Here is an 18,089-nt window from a genome sequence, read left to right on the forward strand (position 1 = left end):
GGCCCCAGGAGACGAGGCGCCACACCCCGGCCTGCGAGCGCTCCCCCTCCTGGCCTCTTCGCGCTCCGGCTCGGCCCCGCCCCTCCGCCCACACCCCGCCCCCGCCTCCCGGCCCCCGCGGCCCGCCCCTCCTCCAGCCTCCTGGACACAGCGGTTCGGCCCCGCCCCGCAATGGCTTGGCCCCGCCCCTGCTTTTCCCACCCAACGCAGGCCCCGCCCTCCGACATGACCACGCCCACTAATCATTCCCACCCCCGCCTCCGCCTTTTGGCCGCTTTCCAGGCCCCGCCCCCTCCGAGCTTTCCCCGCCCCCTGCCTGTCCGCATCCCGCCCAGCCTCCCGGGCCCCGCCGCTCGCCCCTCCTCCAGGCCCCAGGCTACAACGGCTCGGCCCCACCCTCTGCTTCTTCCAGCCCCACGCCCTCCTCTCCGCCTCCCCAGGCAGGTCCAGCCCTCCGCCATGACCACGCCCACCACTCATTCCCACCCCGCCCCCGCTATTTGGCCGCTTTCTGGGCCCTCCCCCTCCGAGCTCGCCCCGCCCCCTGCCCGCCCGCGCTCCGCCCCTGGCTCCGGGAGGCCCAGGCTAGGACCCGGTCGCCTACTAGTCCTGGGCGTCGTCCCACCCCTGTCTCCCCAGGGCTCTCGGCTCCGACTCTGTCCCCTACCGCCCAAGGCGCCCCACTCCGGCGCAGGACCACCTCTTCCCCGCGATCCCGCCCCGAGACCCCGCCCTCTTGAGCCCGCCCTGGTCAAGAGTCACCCCCGCCCCACCACTGCTGCCCTCTCTCTGGTCCCCGCCTCCCGCGCTCCGCCTCGCGCGCCCCGCGCCCCGCCTCGCGCGCCCCTCCCCGGCGCGGGGACCACCCTCAGCCCTCCCAGGCGGGGGCTGAGCGCTCCCGGCACTCTCGGCGGTCCCGGCAACTCGCTTCCGCCGCGCGGTGGTTCCCGCGGATCGGCGCACCGTGCCGGCTCGGGCGCGCTCCCAGACCGCGGGGAGAACCGCAGGAGCCCGCGGGACGCAATGCGAGCCAGGTAGGCAGGCTGCGCGCCCGGGCCGGCCCCTGCGGGCCGCTCCAGCCCCGCGCCCGGCCGCGCTCCCGCGGCGCCTTCTGGGGCTCCACGGCTTTGCACGCCTCGCGGGCGCCGATCGTTTCTCCGCCGCCCGAGTTCGGGGTTCCGGGGGTGCCCGGGCGCGGCTGGCGCCGGACGGCTTCGGGAAGCCTTGCGCGCCCCTCGTGCTCCCCGGGGACTCCGTCACCTCGGTGCAGGCTGGCCTGGCTCGGGGTTCCGGGAGCCGAGCCGCACTTACGGCCCCCGCGTGAGCCCGGCAGATCCCCCTTCCCTGGTCCTAGCGAGGTGACCCTCCTCGGCGACTGTTCGCGTCCTCGGGGCTCTCGGCTCGGGGGGCCGTGGGTGCTCCGAGGGCTGGAGGCGCCGGGGCTTTCTCTGGCGCGGGTCCCGGGCGAAGGGAAGGGCGCGCGGTCCGGGGTTAAACTTAGTGACAATGCGTGTTTCAACTTCTTCGGGGACCCCCTCATTTTAGGATGGAAATGAGAACCCTGATTTCTGGCTTGGCCGTCCGGTGACCCACAGCCGCGAGGTGACAGTGGCGGCGGCGGCGGCGGCGGCGGGCGGGCGGGGACGACTGGCGGAGACGCACGTTGTTAAGTGGTGTTTCGCGGGAAGGCGGCTCCGCGGTGCGGGTTGGTGGTCTGTAGGACCCCAACCCTGGAGGCCGGTGGCTCCCACCCCGGGCCGGCCGGGTAGCTGGGGGGACCAGGCCGCTCTGGCCCTTCTCCCGGGGGTGTCGGGCGGCCCCCGGTGCCGCCAGAGGGACGGCAGCCGGGCTTCCTGCGTGCGGAGAGGCCGGTGGAGCCTTACCGTTCAATGCGATTCAAAAAGGGAACCCGGGCAGGATGTTATCCGCGCTTTTCTTTCCAAGTTAGTGCCGCTAGATCGGTACCGTGTGCTTTATCAGTAGTAAGAAGTTCACACAGAACTTTTGTTCGGATCACAGCAACACTGTATTTTCTGGGTGGAAAGCATAGAAATATAAACAGTAAAACAGAAACCATCATTGATCCCACAGTTCTACCGGCTTCAGTATTTACCTTCTTTGATATTCATATTGCACCCGCTTGCTGATCTAACCGGTAAGTTTAGACGTGGAACCTCTCTTGACTAAATGGAAGCAATCCCTTTGTGAAGCTCTCCCCCTCCCCCCTTCTAAACCTGATTGTCTCTGAGCATCAAAGTTTGGGTGTCTGGGCCTGGCTGCCTTCTCAGGCCCCGTGGGTCCCCTTTGCAGTGGGTGGTGTTTTCCATGCCTTCTGCAGGCCCGAGATGGAGAGAGAAGCCGGCAGTCAGCTAGACCAGTGGCTCAGAGGGGATTGGCTTTGGTTTGGATTCCTTGCCTTGTAAAAATGAAGGTAATGATTCTCAATCTGCTTCTCAGGGCACCATAAAAATTAATGGGTGGTTTGCAAAGCGTTTTGACATCCTTGCATGGACAGCGGCTGTACTTTGAGGGGCTAGGAAGCATCTCATTCGTGTCCTTTGCTTTCGTCATCAAATAAAAGTCTACCTCCCACCTGGTCATCCCGTCTAGGAAATGGGAGTGTCCAGTGGAGTCTGGAGAAGGTTCCCGGCTCCCTGCTCAGCACAGTCTGCCCAGGCCAAGTCCCTCAGGAAATGGGGGGGTGGGGGGCTTGGAAGGAGACAGAACCCCCTCATCCATCTCCCCCATCTGCTTTCTGCATATGGACCAAGAGTGTAAGGGGGCTTTGACATTAAGGCCCCAGGGTTCATAGGCCTGATGTTGAGGCCATGCTGATCCAAGAAGGAACAGTTAGTTCTGGGAGGACTCAGACAGTGAACAACCCTGGCTTCCTAGGCATTTGTTTTACGGCACTCTTGTTTACCAAATGAACAATGACCCGCTCAGGTCTGCGGTGCCTGAGAAGCTTCTGTGAGCTTTAATTTTTTTCCTGTTGTCCCAAGACTCTGGCACCACGCTTTAAGGGGCTTTTTAAAGCAATTGGGAGGGACTCGGATCATTTGTTAATTTTGGATACTGAAAGCTGGAGCTCGAGCCGTCAGAGGTGCCACACAGGTTGCCTTTTGTTCCTCTGGCAAAGCAGCCGTGACGGAAGCGCCTCTTTCTGTAGCAGGTCTGGAGGGTTCCAGTTTGTCATTTGATAGTCTCCTTTTTTTTTTTTTTTTTTTAATTGTCACTCCCACCAGCACTTTGTTCTGCCCAAGAGCTAGGAGCTGAGCACAGACCAGACACAGGGGGCTTTCCAGAAGGACCCAGAAAGTGGGCTGGATGAGTTACTGATAAGTATCCTTCCAGGCTCCTGGGCTCTTAGTGTTGTGCCCGGAATGTTCTCTGAGTTGGGAGGAAGGGGGAGTCCTGGATTTTCTCCTCTGCTGTTTGCTAACTCAATTTCTAGTCACCCTGCAGCCTGGAATTGTTTCCCTGCAGGCTGCTTCAACAGACTTTTTTCTTATTCTAATGGTACTGGTGTGATAATAAGATATGCTAATAGGAACGAGGTTGACCCCTGGGTCCCCGGAGGCTGCTCCTGTGTTTAAACCCTGGCTTGCTTCCGGGCCGGTTTAGTGTGGGAAGGATGTGTGCACTTCCTTCTTGCAAGACAGGAGCCCACCTGGCTTCCCTCCGCTTCTTAGGGGAGCCCTTGGCCCGAACAAGGTTAGAAGCCACTTCACTGGGCCCTGGCTGACCTTACCGCAGCTGGGGGCAAACTACTGTGGCTCCCTGTTTGAGGAACCAGGCTTGTGTGTGACTTGTGGGCTCGGGGCCAGCCACGTGGGTTTTCCTTAGCTTGGTTATTTTCAAATTTGACACCTGAATTGGGCCACGTTGCAATTTTTCTTCTGAGAATTGGAGTCAGTCCCCTGGGATGTGTTTCCTAAGGCCCTGGAGATGGGCACTGGAACTGCTTTGTCCTGAGGGCACCGCCTGACAGCCGGGAACTGGGGCGGGTCACTGAGCAGCTAAATAGACTTTACCGTGACCTCAGGGCCAGGAGGGGAGCCCGGGGCAGTCCACTGTCGACACTCAGCTTCCGGCAAGCTGGATCCTGCCTCCCCACTGCTTGCACAATAGAAGCCCCACATTCTGCCTTCACTCTCCAGAGAGTGACAGAAAAAATAATTCAGCAAGCCCCTAAACACCCAACTACTTACCAGGGTCTTCCAGGGAGTCTGAGCCTGCTTCTCCGTGGGCTCTGTGGGCGTCGTGTGTTACTGGACAGCATCTGATGCATTCAGGACCGGAGTCTGGGGGAAGGATGTTGACAAAAGAGTGTGTGATGTGATTCTAGGAAGGGTGAAATTCTTTGTAGTTCATCACCGCCTCCCATCCGCCAAGTGTACAAAATATCTTCCCAAACCACTGGTAAGCAAATATGGACTTGTAAGTTAAGATTTGGGGTGTTGTAATAAGGATCCCTTGGGCTTCCCAGATGGCACAGTGGTAAAGAATCTGCCTGCAGGAGTCATGGGTTCGATCTCTGGGTGCCATCTCTGGATCAGGAAGATCCCCTGGAGGAGGAAACAGTAACCCACTCCAGTATTCTCGCCTGGGAGACTGCGTGGACAGAGAAGCCTGGCGAGCTACAGTGCATGGGGTCACAAAGAGTTGGCCACATCTGAGCACAAAACAGGGATTGTGTGATGGACCTGATCCAGCATGCAGACTTTAAAATCCTCACGAAAACCGTGAGGGTTTCCCTTTTACAGGAAGACCACCGGCATTGAAGTTGCTCTGCCAGCCTCATTGTCCAGTAAGTGCTCAAGCTGGGGTTTAAGCCTGGACCTGCCTGAGCCCAGAGCTCTTCATCACATCTCCCTGTGTGCCGAAGTGAAAGAAACAAGTCACACCTTCGGGAGCGTGAAGACACAGGCATGGAAATAGCAGAGTGCCTACCTCCTTTACACAGTGATAACACAAAGGTGGTGAAATCTTCAAAACCTGAGAAGTCTTTGCAGCCTAGATGGAAGGCAGTCTGTTTGCACCTTTGTCCCCCAGGGGGCCGTGCCCTTGCACCCTATCTACAAGGTAAAGTTTGATGTATTTGGAAGATGGTGATTTTGAGGTTGAGGACAGCTCAGAATCTGCCCTGAAGTTTGTCCTTGTACCATGAAAAGAGGGTATTCTGGGCAGATGAGGTCACTAGAATAAGATTAAGATTATAGGAAGGCTGTTAAGTAAATGTAAGATAAGGTCCACCTTCCACTGTACAATCAAATAAAGGACATACTAATGAGATTATTCTTATCTGCTCCATGAAGCCTCGTCTTCAGGGAACTCTGAGCTGATGCCTGGTAGCCCAGCTCTTCTGAACCAATTGAAAAGAATCCTTTCCATGAAAGAGTTTTTGTGGTTCCAAATTCTTATTAAATCACCCTCTTCTCTCTCCCCCCTTCCCTGTTCTCCCAGCCTGCTTCACTGAGGAAAACGCTGCCCCATTCTCATGAAACAGGGAAGCCTGCTAAGGTCTGCAGGCATAAAAGGAATTTAAAGGTTTCCTTGGTCTCTGAGCCCGAAGTGTGCTGGTCAACCTGCTCTCAGGGAAAAAACAAAGAGCCTTGATGAGTTGATCAGCCAACTGCCCTGGTGTACATCCTGCCCCCATGGCTGAGCTCAAGCTGCCAGTTGGGTCTGGCAATATTATTACCAAGTATCTGAGACTGTGTAGAGTGGGCTCCAGCTTGCCTTTCATTGCACTGAGCTCACCGGCCCAGCCCCCTTGTGGAATGGGTGAAATGGTTGCCTGGCTTCTGCTTGGACCACGGCTGCCCAGGAGCTGTATGTTCTGAAAGGATTTGGGTGTCGCTGAGTAGCCTAATTTGGCCAGCAAGAGTTGAGTGCTTCAAAACTCAAGGCTCCTATGTGTGTATGCATGTGCGCTCAGTCATGTCCTCGTGGTCTGTAGCCCACCAGGCTCCTCTGTCCATGGCAGTTCTCCAGGCAAGAATACTGGAGTGGGTTGCCGTTTCCAGGGGATCTTCCTGACCCAGGGAGCAAACCCACATCTCCTCCATTGGCAGGCGGGTTCTTTACCTCTAGCGCCACCTGGGAAACTTTAAAAGCTCCCCAGAGGAATCAGCACTCTGATGTGTGTCCAGGGTTGAACTCCACCAAGGTAGGGAATTTGTGTAAGAAGGAAACTCGGGACTAGGCGTGGTCAACTCTGCTTTTGAAACCAAGGAGTTGAACCTTTCCCTTGTGGAGTGAGGGAGACAGAGCCGGCATCCACAGGGGCTTCCTGGGATTGTACAAGGGGAGAAGGGAGAAACTCGGTGGCTGAGGGCTCTTTAAGAGTCTGAGCTTGGTTGCACATAAGCTGATTACTTTTTCTCTATCATAATTAGCAGTCAAATTTATTTAAAATGTAAGTGCTTCCTTGAGAGGCAGCAAGCACGTGGGAAGGAGATGGGCTGAGCAAGGCTTGTGAGCTGCTCGGGACCAGGAAGGGACCACCAGGCCTGGGACGCAGGCTCGAGGAGGCATCTGTCTCGTGAGATACACACGCAGGGTTAGGGAGCGGCTGTGGAGAGGGGGCTAGCTGGGGGCTCACTTCCTTGGAGTCGAACCCATCACCCCGGAAGAGCTCCCTGCAGGCTTGAGTGAGGAATCAGGCCCGGGAGCACCCGTCTCAGTCCCTCCGTGGTGACATGGAGGGAAGGCCAGGGGGCAGAAGGCCAAAGAGGCAGCTGGAGGTGGGAGAATGTGTGCCCTTTGACCCCAAGCCCAGGAGGAGGTTGGGGTGTGGAGGAAGGGGTCTGGGAGCCCCATGCAAGCAGGATAATTCTGGATCATGAATGATCAGAGAAGTAACACGTGGAAGACCAGGGGCCCCTGGGTTTGGTTTGTTAGGACCGTGTGATTGTGCTCCTGGGGAAGCGCCTATTTAAAACCAAGGACGAGAGACGTAGCCCTCTGAGACACGTGTTAGTGTCATTTGAGGATGTCAAGGCAGGATGGAGCTGGAAATATGTCAGAGGGGCTGGGATGCTGGGGCTGTGGAGGCCTGGTGGGGGGTTGAAGGGAGGGGGCATAGGACCAGCACAGAGTGATGGAGGTCCAGTGAGGGGTGAGTGGCCCCAGGGACTGTGAGGGCAAGAGGTGGGTGTGAGAGGTTGTCATGGGGACTGACTCTTTAAAAAAAACCCTCACCACCACCCCCACCCCCCATGCCTTTTCATGTTGTACATCTGCAGCTTGTTTTTACCAGCCTTTCTGGGGTGAGGGGGGCCATCCTCATTTGTCCCCAAGACCCAGCTCCCTGAGTCTCCTCAGGGAAGCCTTCCCTGACTGCTGAGGTCAGGAGCTGACTGCTGCTTCCTTACTGTCATCCCCCTGGGCGGGGCTCTGCTGGGCAAGGGGCTGCCCTTTCTTTTTCTCCGCATCCTTGCTATACAAACAGCGCATCCTGTGAACCAGGAGGGAGCAGGGTGGGGACCAGGGCAGTGACTGCCCTGTAACCACGAAGCAGCGATGCTGATGGTCTCTTCTTATCTTCATAGCTAAAAATTACGCCAGAGGAGGAAAGCAATTCCATGAATAATAATCAACTGACTTGTAAACGCTGCCCAGCGGTCCCCTTGCAGCTCTGCCCTTTGCCTTCTCATTCACCCCAACTTCCTGCCTTTGTTTACCTGTTCGTGCTATCACCCTTTTGGAAAGGATTTTAATTTTTATAACTTTAGGATACAGAAAAGTACAGCTCTTCCTTGACATCAAATGGAGTTATGTACTGATAAATCCATTGTATGCTGAACATATTGAAAATGCATTTAATACATCTAAGCTCCCCAGCGTCATAGCTTAGCCTTCCCTAACTTCAGCGTGCTCTGAACCCTGTTAGCCCACAGCTGGCCAGAGTCATCGAACACAAAGCCTTTTGGGTAATGAAGTGTTGAATAGCTCACATAGTTGATTAAATATTGTACTGAAAGTGAAAGACAGAATGATTGTCTGGGCGCAGAATAGTTTTGTGTCTGTTCTTGGCCCCAGCAGTCACTCCCTGCCCTGCCCAGCATCACGGAAGAGCGTGGGACACATGTCCGCTAGCCTCGGAAAAGAGCGGAGTTCAAAATCTGAAGTCCTGTTTTTACTGAGTGTATGTTGCTTTCAGTCTGGTAAAGTCAAGAGATGTAAGTCAGTTGTGCGTGCCTGTGCTTAGTCGCATCAGACTCTTTGGGATCCCATAAACTGTAGCCTGCCAGGCTCTTCTGTCCATGGGATTTCCCAGGCAAAAGAATACTGGAGGGGGTTGCCATTCCCTTCTCCAGGGCATCTTCCCAACCCAGGGATCGACTCCCGTCTCCTCCGTCTCCTGCACTGGTAGGTGGGTTCTTTACCACTGAGCCAGCTTGTTGTTCAGTCGCTAAGTCATGTCTGAGACTCTTTGCGACCCCATGGAAGGCAGCCTGCCCGGCTGCCCTGTCCTTCACTGCCTCCTGGAGTTTGCTCACACTTATGTCCAGTGAGTCAGTAATAACATCCAATAAGTCAGGGACCATCTGTAAATGGAACATGTGAAAAATGCAGCTTCGTTTAAACATTGCAAAATTACCCTAAGAATCATCATTTTGACAAGTGGTGTCAGATGTTTGTGTGTGTCCCTTAGAGAAGTGGAAAATAAAGCCTCATGTTTGAAGTTAACTGGGGATGATGGCTGGAGCCACTGTTCTGCATGTAATAATTCATGTCAAGCCTCTGGGCTGGGCCTGTGACCCAGGGCCTCTCACAGTAGCTGGTGGTGGTGATGGCAATGGTAGTAAAAGCAGTCAGCTGCCAGGGTCTGCTCTCACTTTCCCTCCCTGTCATCCTGGCCCAAATATCCTCTGGCAGAAGGTGTGGTTTTTTTCCCCCCTTGTGGCTTCGGAAATCAGTGTTTATGACATCTTAAGGAGGGAAACTTTATTCTGGTTTTGTGCTGGTCCACAGCCATTTGGCTATTTCACCTTTCTGTCCTGCATGAGGAGACCAAAGTTTCAAATTTTGATCACATGTTTCTTTTCGGTCAGCCAAATATGAAACAGTCTGATTTGCACAACTGAAAGTCATCAGAGGACATTCAAAAATTAAGTGACTGACCATCCATCATGTTCTTCTAAGCACTGTTTTTTGTACCCGAGGCCATTGTCAGGGCAAACTGGAACGTGACAAGTTCCTTTTCTCAGGGATGTCTCCAGTGGTCTTTGTTGAGATCTGTTTTATTTTGGGTGATGTCATGGGCTTCCAAATCCCACATACCTGTCTGTGTTTGCATCTTTGGCTTCTGTTTGCTTCTGGCTTTGACCTTGGACACATTTTTGGACTTTTTTGAAGCTGGGCTTTCTTACCTGCAAAGCGGTGTTGGTGGGACTGAACTTGCCTGGTGGGAGATTTTCATGTGGAGAAATGGACCCTACTGCATCACCCTCTCTTGTGAGCCCCGTACCTGTCCTGGGGAGGTTTTCATGATTCTGGCCTTTTGGAATCTTGTGCACACTTGTAGATTTTTAAAAAATGTTAAGTAGAGATTTTGTGTGATGCCTCACCATCTGAATTAAACAGGAGTGCAGGGGGTTGATATTATTTAGGTATTCAATCTGACGTTTAAAGAATGTAAGTGTTTCCATTGTAAGTGTTGACATTTAAAGATGATGGTAAGTGTCTAAGGATTAGAATCTCCAGTCTTTGCCCTGTCTCTGAAATTCCTGGTGCAGGAAGAGAGGTGAGGGATGGGGTTGGCAAGTTTCACTCCAGTCTGAGACCTGGGGTGGGGAATGGTCCTGGCTTGTAGGTGGGGGGGCGCCAGCTGTCAGCGGCTGCTCTGTGCCTCTTACAAGAAGGCCTGACGTGTTCTCGCTACCTTGGGGGGTCGGGGAGGAAGATGAAGCATCTAGTGTTCAACAGACATCTTTTCTAGATATATGAATTGTTTTGGGAAGAGTTCCTTGTGATTTTTCATTCTTAAAAAAACCGTGTCCACTTAAGTTTTTTTCCATCCCTCAAGTAATTATGTGTTCATTTTAGAACCGTGGTGTGTGTGTGTGTGTGTACGTGTATGTTTTAGTCACTCAGTTGTGTCCAACCCTTTTTGACTCCATACACTATACCCCAGCAGGCTCCTCTGACCATGGGATTTCCCAGGTAAGAATTCTGGAGTGAATTGCCATTCTGTTTTCCAAGGGATTTTGCTGACCCAGAGACCGAACCTGGGTCCCCTGCATTGCAGACAGATTCTTTACCATCTGAGCCATCAGGGAAGCCCCTTTAGAAAGATTAGAAAACGCAAAAAAAGAAAAAAGTTCACAGTGGAATTCTGCCACTCAGGGTAACTGCTCTGGGCATTTTTGTGTCTTTTAGATAATTTCACATGTAAATCTAGATCCTTCCAAAAGGAACAAGATGGTGGAGTAGGAACTTGGTTTTTTGTTTCCTAGATGCCTGATGCATAGTTATCCTTCAATCAGTCCTTCCCTGTTGAATGAATACTATGCTTTTTACCAAAAAATTGTTGATATACCTTCAGATCAATAAGTACAGATTTGCATCCTCAGTTTTACTGTCGATCTCTTCAGGGAGGCATCCTCTTAATTTAACAAGTCCTTGTTCGTAGACAGTTTCCAGTGACTTTGAAATTATAAACAGTACTGCAGTGAACATCTTTCAATACATGTAAGTTTTTTCTTCCAATGATTTTCTTTTCTTTTATTCTTAACATCTATAAAGAACTTCTAACTTTATTAATGATAGGGTGAATGTATAATTGGAGGAGGAAATGGCGACCCACTCCAGTATTCTTGCCTGGAGAATCCCATGTACAGAGGGGTCTGGTGGGCTACAGTTTATGGGGTCACAGAGTCAGACACAACTTAGCGACTTAGCACACACACATGAGGAACTGTAACAACATGGCCCTCAGCAGACCTGCAGATCTTTTTGACATGAGTCCTGTGTGCGGTCAGGTGTTACAGTGGAAGCCCACCAGTCACTTACAACCCTCCTGTATTTGTAAACTGCAGTCCTCCTAAATGATTTCATGTACTGTCTGCCTTTGCTCTCAGAAATATTTATTAATTTTCAGTCAAAAATACTGAGGCTATTACTCACCCATCCGTGTATTAAATCAGCATTTATTGAGCTTGTGCTTACAGCTTACTTGTGCTTACAGCGAACATAAGAGAGAAAACAGACACAGGGAGCAAAGGAAAAGCACAGATATTTACAAAAAAGAATTGGCAGTGTTGAAAAAATGATTCCTCAGTGATCACAGACACTGAGTTTCCAGGGCTAGTGAGCTGGCCTCTGGGCTGCAGAGCTGGCCTTACAAGCAGGTGCCCCTGGGGGCTTGGACCTCGGTGAATTCTCTGTACTTGGCTTCCAGTTCTTGTTTCCAGAACCTGATTTAGTTACTGCCCTGACAGACCCAAGTTAACTAGACTCACAGTGACTGATGTATAAACCCAGTGCTGCTATATCTGTCAATCAGGGGAGATGTGATTACTGAAAGGATGACATGTCTCAGCTTATGGGGTTGGTTCTTCTGCAGGCTGGTCACGAGGGCATCTGGATGACAGATGCGGCTCTGTCCAGAACAGAATTGAAACAAGACCGGTGTGGGGATGTGGAAGCTCTCTCACCCCCTCCTAACTAGAGATCCAAGAATGATTAGGCAAGCTTCCCTCACCCCCCTCACACCCTGGTGTGGCTCAGATGGTAAAGAATTTGCCTGCAACGCAAGAGACCTGGGTTTGGTCCCTGCGTCAGGAAGATCCCCTGGAGGAGGGCATGGCAACCCACTCCAGTATTCTTGCCTGGAGAATCCCATGGACAGAGGAGGTTGGCAGGCTACAGTTTATGGGATCACAAAGAATCAGACACAACTTAGCGACTGAGCACACACAAATATATAATCGCTGCTCAGAAAAGCAAGTCCAAAGGGAGTAACATTTGGGAGAGTTCCTCTATCTGTTGAGTGAAACTTGGTGAACTTTGAGATCAGTCTCAGCCTCTCTGGCACTCCTTTGCAGGGAATTGATTTTTTTTAACTTAATCAATTAATGTATTTATTTATTTGGCTGCACCCAGTCTTAGTTGCAGTACTCAGGATCTTGAGTTTCAGCATGTGGGACCTAGTTCCCTGACCAGGGATTGAACCCCGGTCCTCTGCATCAGGAGCACAGATTCTTAGCTGCCAGAGCACTGGGGAAATCCTGGGGAGTTGATTTCTGACCGTCCGGGGGCTAATGTGCTCTAACTTGTGAGTTTTGGTAGGCGGGGGCTGGAGGTGCTGATCACGGTTTTAGGGAATGTACACACATGCCGGTTTCAGAAACAGTACCGTATGGGGCCGTCGTGTGTCCTGTAGCCTGGGAGATGTTTCTGTTGGACATCCTCGGGGCCCTCCCCCTGCTGGAAAGGGAAGCGGCTGACGTCCATGCATTCGGCTTCAAGAACTGCCACTTGGAGCTCTCCAGGCTCCTGTTGCTATGGGCGTCAAGAGTGATCCATGGGGCTGTCCATGTCCCTTGGGGAGCTGCGACCTGACGGACTGCACTTTGATCTGGCACACGGTGATGGCGCAGACTTGATTTCTGAGACCTGTGGGTTATTAAGGGCAGAAAGTACTTAATACCTTCCACTGATGGTAAGGCTATAATTTTGATTTCTAGCTGTGGTCTGGCGTCACAGGACTTCTTCCTTCTGGCAGGAGGGAAAAGCTGAGTTATGGGCGGAATGTTGGTTGGCCTGTGTCTTGAGCGTGGTTTGCAGGAGACCTGACTGCCTCCTCTGTCTTGGCACCTGGGTTCCTGTGAGTCATCGTCCACCTAGTGTAGGATGAGGCAGCACTTTTCGGGCTGCCCAGAAGGCAGGAGGACTGCTCTTTCATCCTGGTTATTTGTCCTGGCTGCCAGGCCCACCTCATGGAGTTCGAGGGGGTGGGGAGCCCCTAGATCGGGCTTGAGAGCCAGGCCCTCTTGTAACTCTCCACCCTGGCGCCTTCCCCTCCTCGTTAGGGAAGGGGAAGGTGTGTTTCACTTGGACTCATGCATTTGCTTCCTCACTGTGAGCCAGACTGGGAGTGGGGGCTGGGGATGGAGGGGGTGGAGAGCCTACCAGGGACAGCCTCTGTGCTGGGAATCGGCCGCCAGTGTCCCAGGAGAAGAGGTCAGAGCTCCCCAGGTGTGCTGGAGGGCACACTGGCTCCCCAGAGAAGCCCTGATAAGTGGGGGGCCCCAAAGGAATTGAGTGGAAGCCCAAAGGATACTTAGGCATGGCGGGCAGTTGGGTGAATGCCAGGAACTAATAGATGTGCTAGTTTTCTGGGAGCACATGGAAGGGATGGGAAACGCGGGTGGCAGGTGTCTAGACGGAAGGGTGGGTCCTTCTGGTCGTCAATCAGTTTTAACTTTTATCTCAGGCCCCTGGGAAGATGATGACAAGGAACCTGACTCGCAAGGGGTCCAGAAGTTGAGCAGATGACCATGCCTCCCTGCTCATATCTGTGATCCCCCGCAGCTACCTTGGGGTCCCCTCCTGTTGCCCCACTCTGCAACCCACATGGGGAGCCACGCCCTTCTGACCTACTGTGAGAGTATCATGGAATCATTCGAATGTTTAAACGACCACCCTGGACAGTTTTAAGAGTGACCTTCATTGCCCAAATGACACTCAGCAACTGGGCCAGCTGTCGGATTATTGAGTCATAGCATCTCATATTCCAGAAAGGAGAAGGTGTGGATCAAGATGCAGAGGCTTCCCAGATAAAACGACGTCGGAGGGACTTGGTGAGATAGATCCGAGCGCCTCGCCCTGGTCAATGGAGTCCCTGGCCGTCTCTGAGCATGGCCGTCCCCCCGAGCCTGGCGCTCAGGGCCGCAGGCAGGATGAGTCCTGATTTTCCTTGTCAGGTTCTTACCGGGCCTGGCAGTCATCCCCCTCCCACGGCCCCCTTCGCTGCCCTCCTTGAGTTGGTAGCCTCAAAGTTGCGGCTTTCCTGGCCTTGCAGAAGATTTCTGTGTCTAACGCACATTCACCTGGCTAATCCTGTGTCTACTTCTGGGGAAAACCTCCAGTCCCACCTTCTGTGCCAGTCGGACAACCCGCTGTTCTCCACACTCTCGGAGTAAAGCCGTTCCTTTATCAAGGTTGAAAGGGACAGAACTAAAAGCTGGACAATGATGTCATAAATACCGCATTTTTTTTTTTTGTCATTAGTGAAATTGTCAAGAAATTGGCCGCTTGCTAAATGGAGGGTCTGATGATTATTCTGGGAAGAAGCAGGGCTATTTTCTTGAGCAGGAATGTGCAGAGCAGAGGGTGACTCCCGTGGGGACTGGGTGTTGGAAGGCTGTGAGTAACAGGTGAGCAAGGCCTTCAGGACAAAGTGCCAATTCACAGCTTAGCAGACCACTGTAAATTAGGCGTTGTGGGAAGATCTTGAGCGAGTGTGACTTTGAATATGTCAGGTTGCTTGCGGTTGTCCTTTGCCTTCAGGTTTTACTGCTGGGAATTGCAAACAGGCAGCTCCGTAGAGCTCGCACACCAGGCTGGCGGGAGTGTACAGAAGTGGTTTGGGTGTGAAAACTGATGGGCCGGTCTAGGGTGGTCATCTCCCCATTCACCTAAGACCCCCTCCGTTGTCTTTAACAAAACAAAGTAAACTGTAAATTTAACATATTCGGGGGAGAAAGAGGAGAAAATGTAGCTAATATTTGTCAAACAGTTACAGGCGGTCAGTATAACAGGTGCTCTCACTTTTATTAAAGATCCTTCCAAAAGCCAGCGGGCTTCCCTGGTGGCTCAGATGGTAAAGCGTCTGTCTGAAATGTGGGAGATCCGGGTTTGATCCCTGGGTTGGGAAGATCCCCTGGAGAAGGGAATGGCAACCCACTCCAGTACTCTTGGTTGGAAAATCCCATGGACGGAGGAGCCTGGTGGGCTACAGTCCATGGGGTCACAAAGAGTCAGACAAGACTGAGCGGCTTCACTTTTTCTAAAAGCCAGCAGGGTAGGTGGCTTTGCTCACATCTTCCAATGATGAAACCGGAGCCAAAGAGGGTAATTATTGTGTCCCTGGACACAGGGAGTATCCCAAAACCCCAGGGAGTAAGTTGTTATGTGTGGTCCTTATGCCTGGATATTAACCGAGAGGGTTATTTACCCAAAGCATGAATGCCAGGCTCTGCGTGCAGCTGTTCCATTGTGGAAGCGTACACTGTTACAGTGGGAGGATTAAGTGCATTGAAAATGACCCCAAACCAGACATTGCCCGGGAGGACATTCATTCACCGGCACCTGTCAGATCAGAGCCGCGGTGGTGTTCTCACCTTGACCCCCATGTGGCATGCCGCTCGCTTCCTGCCGCCATGAACTCGTCTTAGACCCTGGCATCGTGTTTTAATGTTATAGTGACTCTTTCCTCACATCCTGCATTTGAGGATGCCTGTGCCTTGAACCCCCCTTAGCTTCCTTTGAATTACAAGAATACTCAGAAACTTCAGAAATAGTTCTTTTCATCAGTGGCAAGCAGTGCTGGAAATCCCATGCACAGAGAAGCCCTGGCCTGCTGCAGTCCCTGGGGTTGAAGAGTCCTACACGACTTAGCAGCTGAATCCGAGAATCTGATTAGCCCTTATATGTTCAGCTAAGTGCAGTATGGGAAGTTCTCACTTACGGGCCTGGTGCCCCTGGCTTACCTGCCTGCCACCCACGGAGGAGCCCAGAGTTCCCTCCATCAGGTGAGGGCACCACCTGGTCCCCTGTGATCCATCCAAGCACAGCTGATGCGAGGGAAGGCGGGCTGCGGTCCACCAGCAGGTCCGGGACTCTGGTTATCTTGGTGATGACTGATGGAACAATCCCAGGTCTTGCCTTTTTGAGTGCTTGATCTCAAGAGGGAATTTTTGAAAGTAGCAACATCAGGAGTACCATGGGTGGTGGTGGGGTTACAGTTGTGTTTCTGGCGTAGGACATCCCAAGGAGCCACCCAAGTGCCTCGAGCCAGGTGACCCCGATGCCATCCTTGTTGTTTTTTCCTAAGGCATCTCTTCTTTTTATTTTATAATATCCTCTTTAACCCAAGAGCTCTTAACATTTAGTATTTTCCCTTGTCTCTTTCCTCCTCTTCCTTCCTCTTACTTTCTACTCAACGGGAGTCAGCGATGCCCTGGCAGTTTTCTTCTGTAGAGGGTGTTGGGATTTCCAGGTTGCTTCTCGTGTTTGCGAATGCGCCTTGCATACTCGGTCGGCAGTTGCATTTTCTCCAGGACATGCAAGTGGATGTGGATCAGTTAAATTATGTTCACTGATTACATGACGTGTCACGTGCTGACAGAAGGCGCTCCGTTCGCTGTGCTGTCAGATTCGAGGGTCGGGCTCCCATTTCCCAATAGGACTGTGGTTTTGTCGTGTTCCCTGGATCAACTCTGACAGCTTCTCCATATAAATGAGCTGTTCTGGCAGCTTATTGGCTCTTTAGATTGATTCACCGTTTTGTCAATCAGAAAACCCTCTCCCGTGTGTATTCAGTGTTTGGGGCCTCAGTTGTACCTTTCTCATCGTGCTTTACCATCTTCCTTCCTGGGTCATTTTCAGATGTGTGTCACATGGAGTCTAAGCTTTTCTTCTTCCTGGGCCAGTGCTCCTTCCTGGACGTCGTATGTTGGTAAAAATCATACTCTTGGTTCCATCACTGCCTCTCCCATGAATGCTTTGCTTCTTTTCTCCTCCTGCTGAGCGTGGTTTGGAAGTTAAACGACCCGAGACCGTGGCTGTAGTTGCCTTCATTGAAAAGGAGGGCATTTTGACGAAAGGTGCTTGGTGTGTGTCCAGAGCCGTGTCGGGACTCGGGTCTGCTGCTCCTCGGGCAGAGCGAATGTTTCAGCCTGGATTCCTCCCCGGGTTCCCTCTTCCCAGGGTCCAGGGGCGCTGTGTTCCCCCAGTGATATGGCTTTTCTGATGCTGCCGTGTTCTCTGGGGCAAGGGTTCTGTCATCAGTCGGGGTTTGCAGCCTTGAGTGTGTGGTTTGATGTCGTGTGCCTTGACACTTAAGGACTTTGGGGGTCCCCCTCCCCAGCGTGCAGTCCCATCTGTGTGCCTGGGTGGTGGTGTGTTGTCACGTGGACTGAGGGTTTCGGTGGGACCCTGCAGTCACGTGACACGGGGCACTGGCCTCAGCTGGGTCTTGCATGACTCTGTGACCGGCCTCTGCCTGGGAGGCCAACCCTGCTCCTGTTCTTCCCGCTCACCTGCTCATCAGTGCCCTAGCAGACACACTGGGGGGGCTTCAGTGCGCTAGACATCGTTCAGCGGTGACCTTTGCCGAGAACTGAGAGCAGGAGCTGATCGTGTTTATTCTAGGCCTGCACACTTCTGAGGCCTTCCTGGTTTCACAGAGCAATTCTGGCCTTTTCAGCCCGGCCCTGGGTCTGGCAGGCTGTCCTTGAGCTTTCTGTCTCCAGCCTGCCCTTCTCTGCACCGGCCCGCTGGTCCCTGAGATGCTGCTTTGTCCCCAGTATGATGTGTATGGACCCTTCTCCATAGGCCTCGAGGGTAAATGTCTCACACAGACACTCACACACAGTAGCCCTGAATGTCTTCCTGTTTTAGTTCCAGCTGCATTGGTTAGATATAATGGTTATCTGAAACTTAAAATGCAAATATTCAAAAAATTAAGATCATGGCTTACAACTCAAGATTCAAAAAAACTAGGATCATGGCATCCGGTCCCATCATTTCATGGCAAATAGATGGAGAAACAATGGAAATGGTAACTTTATTTTCTTGGGCTCTAAAATCACTGCAGATGCTGACTGCAGCCATGAACTTGCTCCTTGGAAGAAAAGCTATGACAAACCTCGACAGCTTATTAAAAAGCAGAGACTTTGCTGACAAAGGTCCATCTAGTCAAGGCTTTGGTTTATCCAGTGGTCATGTATGGATGTGAGAGTTGGACGTAAAGAAAGCTGAGCACTGAAGAATTGATGCTTTTGAACTGTGGTGTTGGAGAAGACTCTTGAGAGTCCTTGGACTGCAAGGAGATCCAACCAGTCCTTTCTAAA

The 18,089-nt window shown here is 52.5% G+C and overlaps 1 protein-coding gene across 3 annotated transcripts in view; it reads left to right on the top strand.

Annotated features, from left to right (window-relative positions):
- Positions 1-883: 883 nt before the first annotated feature.
- SH3BP4 (SH3 domain binding protein 4) overlaps positions 884-18,089 on the top strand; it is a 95,701-nt gene continuing 78,495 nt past the window's right edge. The window contains exon 1 of one of the 3 annotated variants that reach the window (XM_061122531.1): positions 884-1,034. The gene's annotated coding sequence lies outside the window, so the exon portion shown is untranslated. The remainder of the gene's footprint in view (positions 1,035-18,089) is intronic. The other 2 variants (XM_061122529.1, XM_061122530.1) reach the window with 2 other exon arrangements.

Source organism: Dama dama, chromosome 20 (assembly GCF_033118175.1).
Source record: "Dama dama isolate Ldn47 chromosome 20, ASM3311817v1, whole genome shotgun sequence".
NCBI classification, from domain to species: Eukaryota; Metazoa; Chordata; class Mammalia; order Artiodactyla; family Cervidae; genus Dama; species Dama dama.